General features: G+C 47.2%; 1 long non-coding RNA gene across 3 annotated transcripts; it reads right to left on the reverse strand.

The window, feature by feature from the left end:
* Positions 1-218: 218 nt before the first annotated feature.
* Positions 219-4,773, reverse strand: LOC144245659 (uncharacterized). 3 transcript variants are annotated; one of them, XR_013339376.1, is made up of 6 exons: positions 4,225-4,773; positions 3,664-3,842; positions 2,848-2,945; positions 1,711-1,814; positions 1,515-1,627; positions 219-1,429 (listed from the first exon to the last, which is right to left on the reverse strand). It is a non-coding gene; the product is annotated as an uncharacterized LOC144245659 (long non-coding RNA). The 3 variants fall into 3 exon arrangements; XR_013339375.1 differs by having other exon boundaries at positions 2,848-3,842; XR_013339377.1 differs by lacking the exon at positions 1,711-1,814 and having other exon boundaries at positions 2,848-3,842.
* Positions 4,774-5,485: the final 712 nt, after the last annotated feature.

The following is a 5,485-nucleotide window of genomic DNA, read 5'->3' on the forward strand; positions in this document are numbered from 1 at the left end:
CCCCCCCCCCACAGGCAGTTTGACACTTTGAGCGTGATCACAGCTAGAGAGCTGCATGCTACTTGCTCATAAACTGAGGTGAGGGACAGCCACCTGGTAACTGGCCATGTAAGAGAGCTCAGGCTGAGAGCCGCAGAGTGAGTGGACACAAGAGTGGGCCCACGCTGAGAGCCGCCTGGTGATTGGACACAGAAATGAGACCACGGCTGAGAGCCTCCTGCTGTTTACCAAGCGGGGTTGTGTTTATCTTGGGGAGGGGGGGGATCATGAAATTCTAACATCCAGACACCCAAGGTTCCCAGTAGAGACAGACAGGGTTCCACTCCCCACACCATCACAGTGACTCCTGACTGCACACTCAGTAAGAGGCAGCCAACCTGCCCTCAGAGAGCCATGGAGCCAACCCTCCTCCCTTCTCTAATTCCATGGTTGTCAAACCAGACTCCCTGCTCAGGAAAGAGAATCCTGCGGTGCACAGGGAAAGCCACCTGCAGCTCTCTGTCCCTGAAAACCCTCCCCACAGAAAGGCCAGCTGCCTACCCCACCCCCACCCTCCTAAACACATCCATAGTCATAGTGGGAGTCCTGCCCCAGGCTTTCTTTTGCTCTTTCCAGAGCTCTCCGCCGCCTGTCCGAATCAGCATCACTGCCTGGTCCAGGGGAGCTGGCTGGAAGAGTCTGTTACCAGTCCCCACGCACACTGCTCCATGCTGCCTTCCAAGAATGTGTGCTAAGGAGTTGTAGGAAGCGAAGATAGGGGTCTCAGAAACCACCCACCGCCTCCTGTGAGCCCTGGCCATGAACACGTTTTTGGCCCCCACGTTCTGTCCCCATTACCAGAAAGGGACAAACCAGCATTTGAGGCTGTTGCCCAGGCACGAATCCTAGCTCCAGTAGAGGGCCCAGCGAAGGGTCACCCGTGAAGGTAGAGGTTGCTTTGTTCCTTCTGTTGGGGATCTACTCCCACATGCCAGGGATTCATGGCTGGATGCATGAGCTGGCTGTTGCTTTCAGCCATTCAAAGTGCAGTACATATATTGGGTCACTGTGCCCAGGTGCTGGTGGGTCCGTGCCATAAGGGAGCCAACGTCAGTCTGATGTCCTGGTAACACAGCATTTAGGGAGCCTTGATCTTTTCGGGAGTTTCCTCTTAGGTGAGCAAAGGCTGTCATGACTAAGGGCAAGGAAAGACCTGCTCAGTGAAGGAAGACTAACACATGAAGTCAACATCATGAGTCATTTGTGTGAAATTTCCGGACCAGGCAGACGCGACAGATGTCTTGTAACATTCTTCAAGTGCGATAGCACCCAGGCAGGGCTTGGGGCAAAGGGTCCTTCAGCTCTGCAAGGGTGCGATAAATGGACACAGCCTTTCCAGACGGTAAGGGGGTGTTTCTAACACAAGTGGAAAGTGCACACCCTGTGATATCTGACAAAACAAAACATACCAAAGTGAAAATCCGCACATCGCCGGTTGTCGATCCTATAAGTGGGAAAGCGCTTCCTATACGTACCCAGCCAGGAATCCTCAAGTTCCACCGATTTTCATGTCTACGATTCAACGTCCGCTTCCGTGAAGCAGGACCTGGGTGCTCCTGCATTTGGGAGCCACCACAACATCGAACGTCTATGGAGGAAAACAAGGATCAGACTTGCCTTTGCTGCATGAGTCAGGAAAGGCTGTAGAGATTTACTCCAAATACGACGTACTTAACCTTCCTGCAAAGAAAATATACACTGAGCAGGATATCACAGCGGCTCAGGCCCTTCAGCACTTCTCACAGTATCTCGGGGGTCTAGTGTGGTGCACTAATCTGGAAATATAGAACACATCCTGGAGTGAGTACTGTGGGCTGAGGTGCATGGGCTGCTGGTAGTGAATGAGGCAGAGAGCATCGTGGGTATCATTTCCCTGTCAGACATTCTACAAGCCCTGGTATGCACAGACACAGGTGATAACCAATAGCAGCTAGACACGGAAAGTCCACTGTAAACGGAGAAGCCCTTGTAGAAGGACTTGAACAAAGATTCTGCGTCTCGTTCAGAAGGTGTGTCAGGGTTTGGTGATGGGTGTTTTTTCCGGAGATGTTGACACCAAGCGTAAGAAAGAGATTTTATGTGTTTGGCATCAAAGGTATATGTGCATACACCTTCAAATACCAGTCAGCAGTCTACAACAGTCCACACTGTGTTTTCCCGCAGGCAGCCACTGTCAACCTTTGCTGCTTCATGAGTTCTTTCCCCCTGGCTCAGAGGGACAACTTCTCATGTTACCCTGTAGGTTTGACTCTTGGGGCTTACCTTTGACGAGAGTGTTTTTAAGCAATCTGTTTCTGTATCTGCTTTTCCCACAACACATGGGTCCTTTGATAGCTCAGATATTCAAAGTCTTGATGTCCCCAACACTTGGGGGTGCTCTGTAGCCTCAGTACATGAGGAATAAGAGCACCTGTCTTAAGATGTGGCTTTCAGTGCCAGACATGTTTTTTTTTTTTTTTTTTTTCCCCAGCACACCACGGCCACTAGCTTCATAACCCCTTTACCTTGATCCATAGTGCAAAGCAAGGATGCGCTACAGGACAGCAGATTCTTAGCCTAAACTGACACTGCGAATATTAATTGGATCATTTGAGGAAATACCCTACACATTGGTGACATCATTTGACCACATTCCCGGTTTCTATTAGAATCCTTAGTTACATCTTGTCATTAAGGGAATTGATTCTGCAACTTGATTTGTATCATGTTGTAGAGTAAGGTCAGAAGAGTTCCTTCCTCCTCATACTACTATGTATGTGCTGTGATTTTTCTGAGAACCTAATCCATGCTGCATTCCAGCTCTTGTACCTATTTCTCCTCTACGCCAGCAATGAAACAGGGGACCATGTCTGGAGGGCGCCTCACTGTGAATGTATGCAGACAGGATATAGATTGCCATCTTGCACCTGTTAATAACATTGAAAAGATAGGTGTTATGCAGAGTGAAATAGGTCAGGCAGAGATACCATGGGGTACCACAGGAGAACCTTGACAGAGGACCATGGGGGAGGAGATGGGGAAAAATAGCTGGGGAGAAGGAAGGAGGCAAAGCATGAGAGATACTTGAACACTGAGAACAATCTGAGGGCTGATGGGGGTGGGGAGGAGGGGAAGGAGGGGGTGATGGGAATGGAGGAGGGAACTTGTTGGGATGAGCATTGGGAGTTATATGGAAACCAACTTGACCATAAACTATGAAAAAAAACAAAGACAAAAACAAAAAACTTCTTCTCTGGGTAGGAAGACTAACACATGAAGGAATGCATCATGATTCATTTGTGTGGAATGTCCGGACCAGGCAGATGCGACAGATGTCCCTCACGGCCCTCAGACGGTAGCAGTCCCACCAACACCTTGACCTTGGATTGCCAGCCTCAGGACTGAGGAAGAGTTCCTCTCCGTTGTGAAAGCCACAAGCTCGGGGTTCGGCAGCCGATCCCTTGTGGGATCGGCAAACATTTTTCAAGTGCGATAGCGCCAAGCAGGGTTTGGAGCAAAGGGTCCTTCAACTCTGCAAGGGGCCTAGAAACGGACACAGGCTTTCCAGATGGTAAGGGGGTATTTCTAACACAAGTGGAAAGTGCACACCCTGTGGACTGGGCCCCCCACCTCAGTCTCCATCACCTGCTCCTGGAAGAAGTCCACAGGACAAAGTCCATCTCAGCCCAGGACACTGAGAACACAGGGAACATCCAGGCCCCGCGGGAGTTCATCGGGGTGGGAGCACCCACACAGCGTGGAAGCGTCCGACCGCAGAAAGAAGGGGGTGGTCCTCGATTGGAAAGGCATTTGAATAACATAACCTGAGTGTGGCAAGTTGCAGAGGAATAAACATGGCAAATTCCAAATAAAAGGAGAAAAAGAGAAAAAAGAAAAAGGAAAGAAAAAATAGGTGATTAATGCAAGTCTATAAGTGGATTGTTGCAACCAGTATTTCCCCCAGTGGCCAGTGTATGTCTGGTTTCCTCCAAAATGACCATGTGAAGCAATTTACCCCAAAGAGAGAAGAGAAAGAATTGACAACCATGGGCTTCATCAGCAAAGGTATAAGATGTCTGAGTTACAACTTAGAACCACAACAATAATACTAGCTGACGCTGGAAAAAAAAAAAAAAGCATAGAATCTCTTTCTCTGGAGGAAAATATAAATAAAATCTAGTCAGGACGAAATTTAAAATGTCATACCTTAGATGTAAACTCGAACGGATACCACGATGGCAAGTGTGCACCACGTAGAGCTGAAAATCAGAGAGCGAGTGGATAGGAATATGGAGACTAGTGAAGCAGTAAAGGAGACAGAAAGAAAGGCAAAAATTTCAATAGAAAACTTAAATACTTCAGTGACTTTTTAACGAAAGGAATCACTTTGATGCCATAGGAGTCCCACAAGAGAAAGATGGATACAAACGGGCAGAGGATTATGAGAGAAAATGACACCGGAAAACTTTCCTCATCTGGAGAGGGACACAGATGGCAAGATCCAGGAAGAGCAGAGAACTCCCATTCCATTCAACAAATCCAAACATGACCAAGGTATAGCATAGACAAATTCACAAAATCCATTGGGGGCAATGGGTGGCTCAGTTGGTTGAACGTCCGATTTCAGCTCAGGTCATGATCTCACGGTTCGTGGGTTCGAGCCGCATATCAGGCTCTGTGCTGACAGGTCAGAGCCTGTTGCCTGCTTTGGATTCTCTGTCTCCCTCTCTCTCTGCCCCTGCCCCACTTATACTCTGTCTCTCTCTCAAAAAAAATATATATATAAAATTTTTTAAAAAAATTTAAAAAAATCCACAGACACGGAAATAATGATGAAAACGCCAAGGGGAAGAGGAGTCTTTTACCCATAAAGAAAGACATATCAGGTTTGCAGCAGACACATCCGTTGAAACCTAGCAGGCCAGAAATGAGTGTCAAGATATTTTCAACATGTCAAATCAGAAAAATATGCAGCCAGCAATTCTTTATCCAGGAGGCTGTCATTCAAATGAGAAGGAGAGATAAAGCGTTTCCAAGACAAACCAAAATAAAAGGAGTTCATGACACTTTTAGGTGGGTTAGGACACTATGGGTGGACAGAAGAAAAAACAAAACCAAAAGACCAAAATCAGCAATGACTAGAGGGGACCAGAGAACATCGACAGAAACATCAGCTCCACAGGCAGCACAATTGCTCTTCATTCATATCTTTCCATACTCCCTGTAAATTTCTAGGGACTCACTAATTCCTAACAAAAGAGATAGGGTATCAGAAGGATAAGAAAGCAAGACCCATCTATATGCTGCTTCCAAGAATCTCATTTTAGACCTAAAGACATCTGCAAATTGAAATTAAAGGGACGGAAAATCATCTATCATGCTAAACATCAAGCAGAAGAACAAGAATTACAACAACAGCAAGAACAACACAACTTATTGTTATACGTGTGTGTGTGTGTGTGTGTGT

The sequence above is a fragment of the Crocuta crocuta genome, unplaced genomic scaffold (genome assembly GCF_008692635.1).
Source record: "Crocuta crocuta isolate KB4526 unplaced genomic scaffold, BGI_CrCroc_1.0 scaffold7604, whole genome shotgun sequence".
NCBI classification, from domain to species: Eukaryota; Metazoa; Chordata; class Mammalia; order Carnivora; family Hyaenidae; genus Crocuta; species Crocuta crocuta.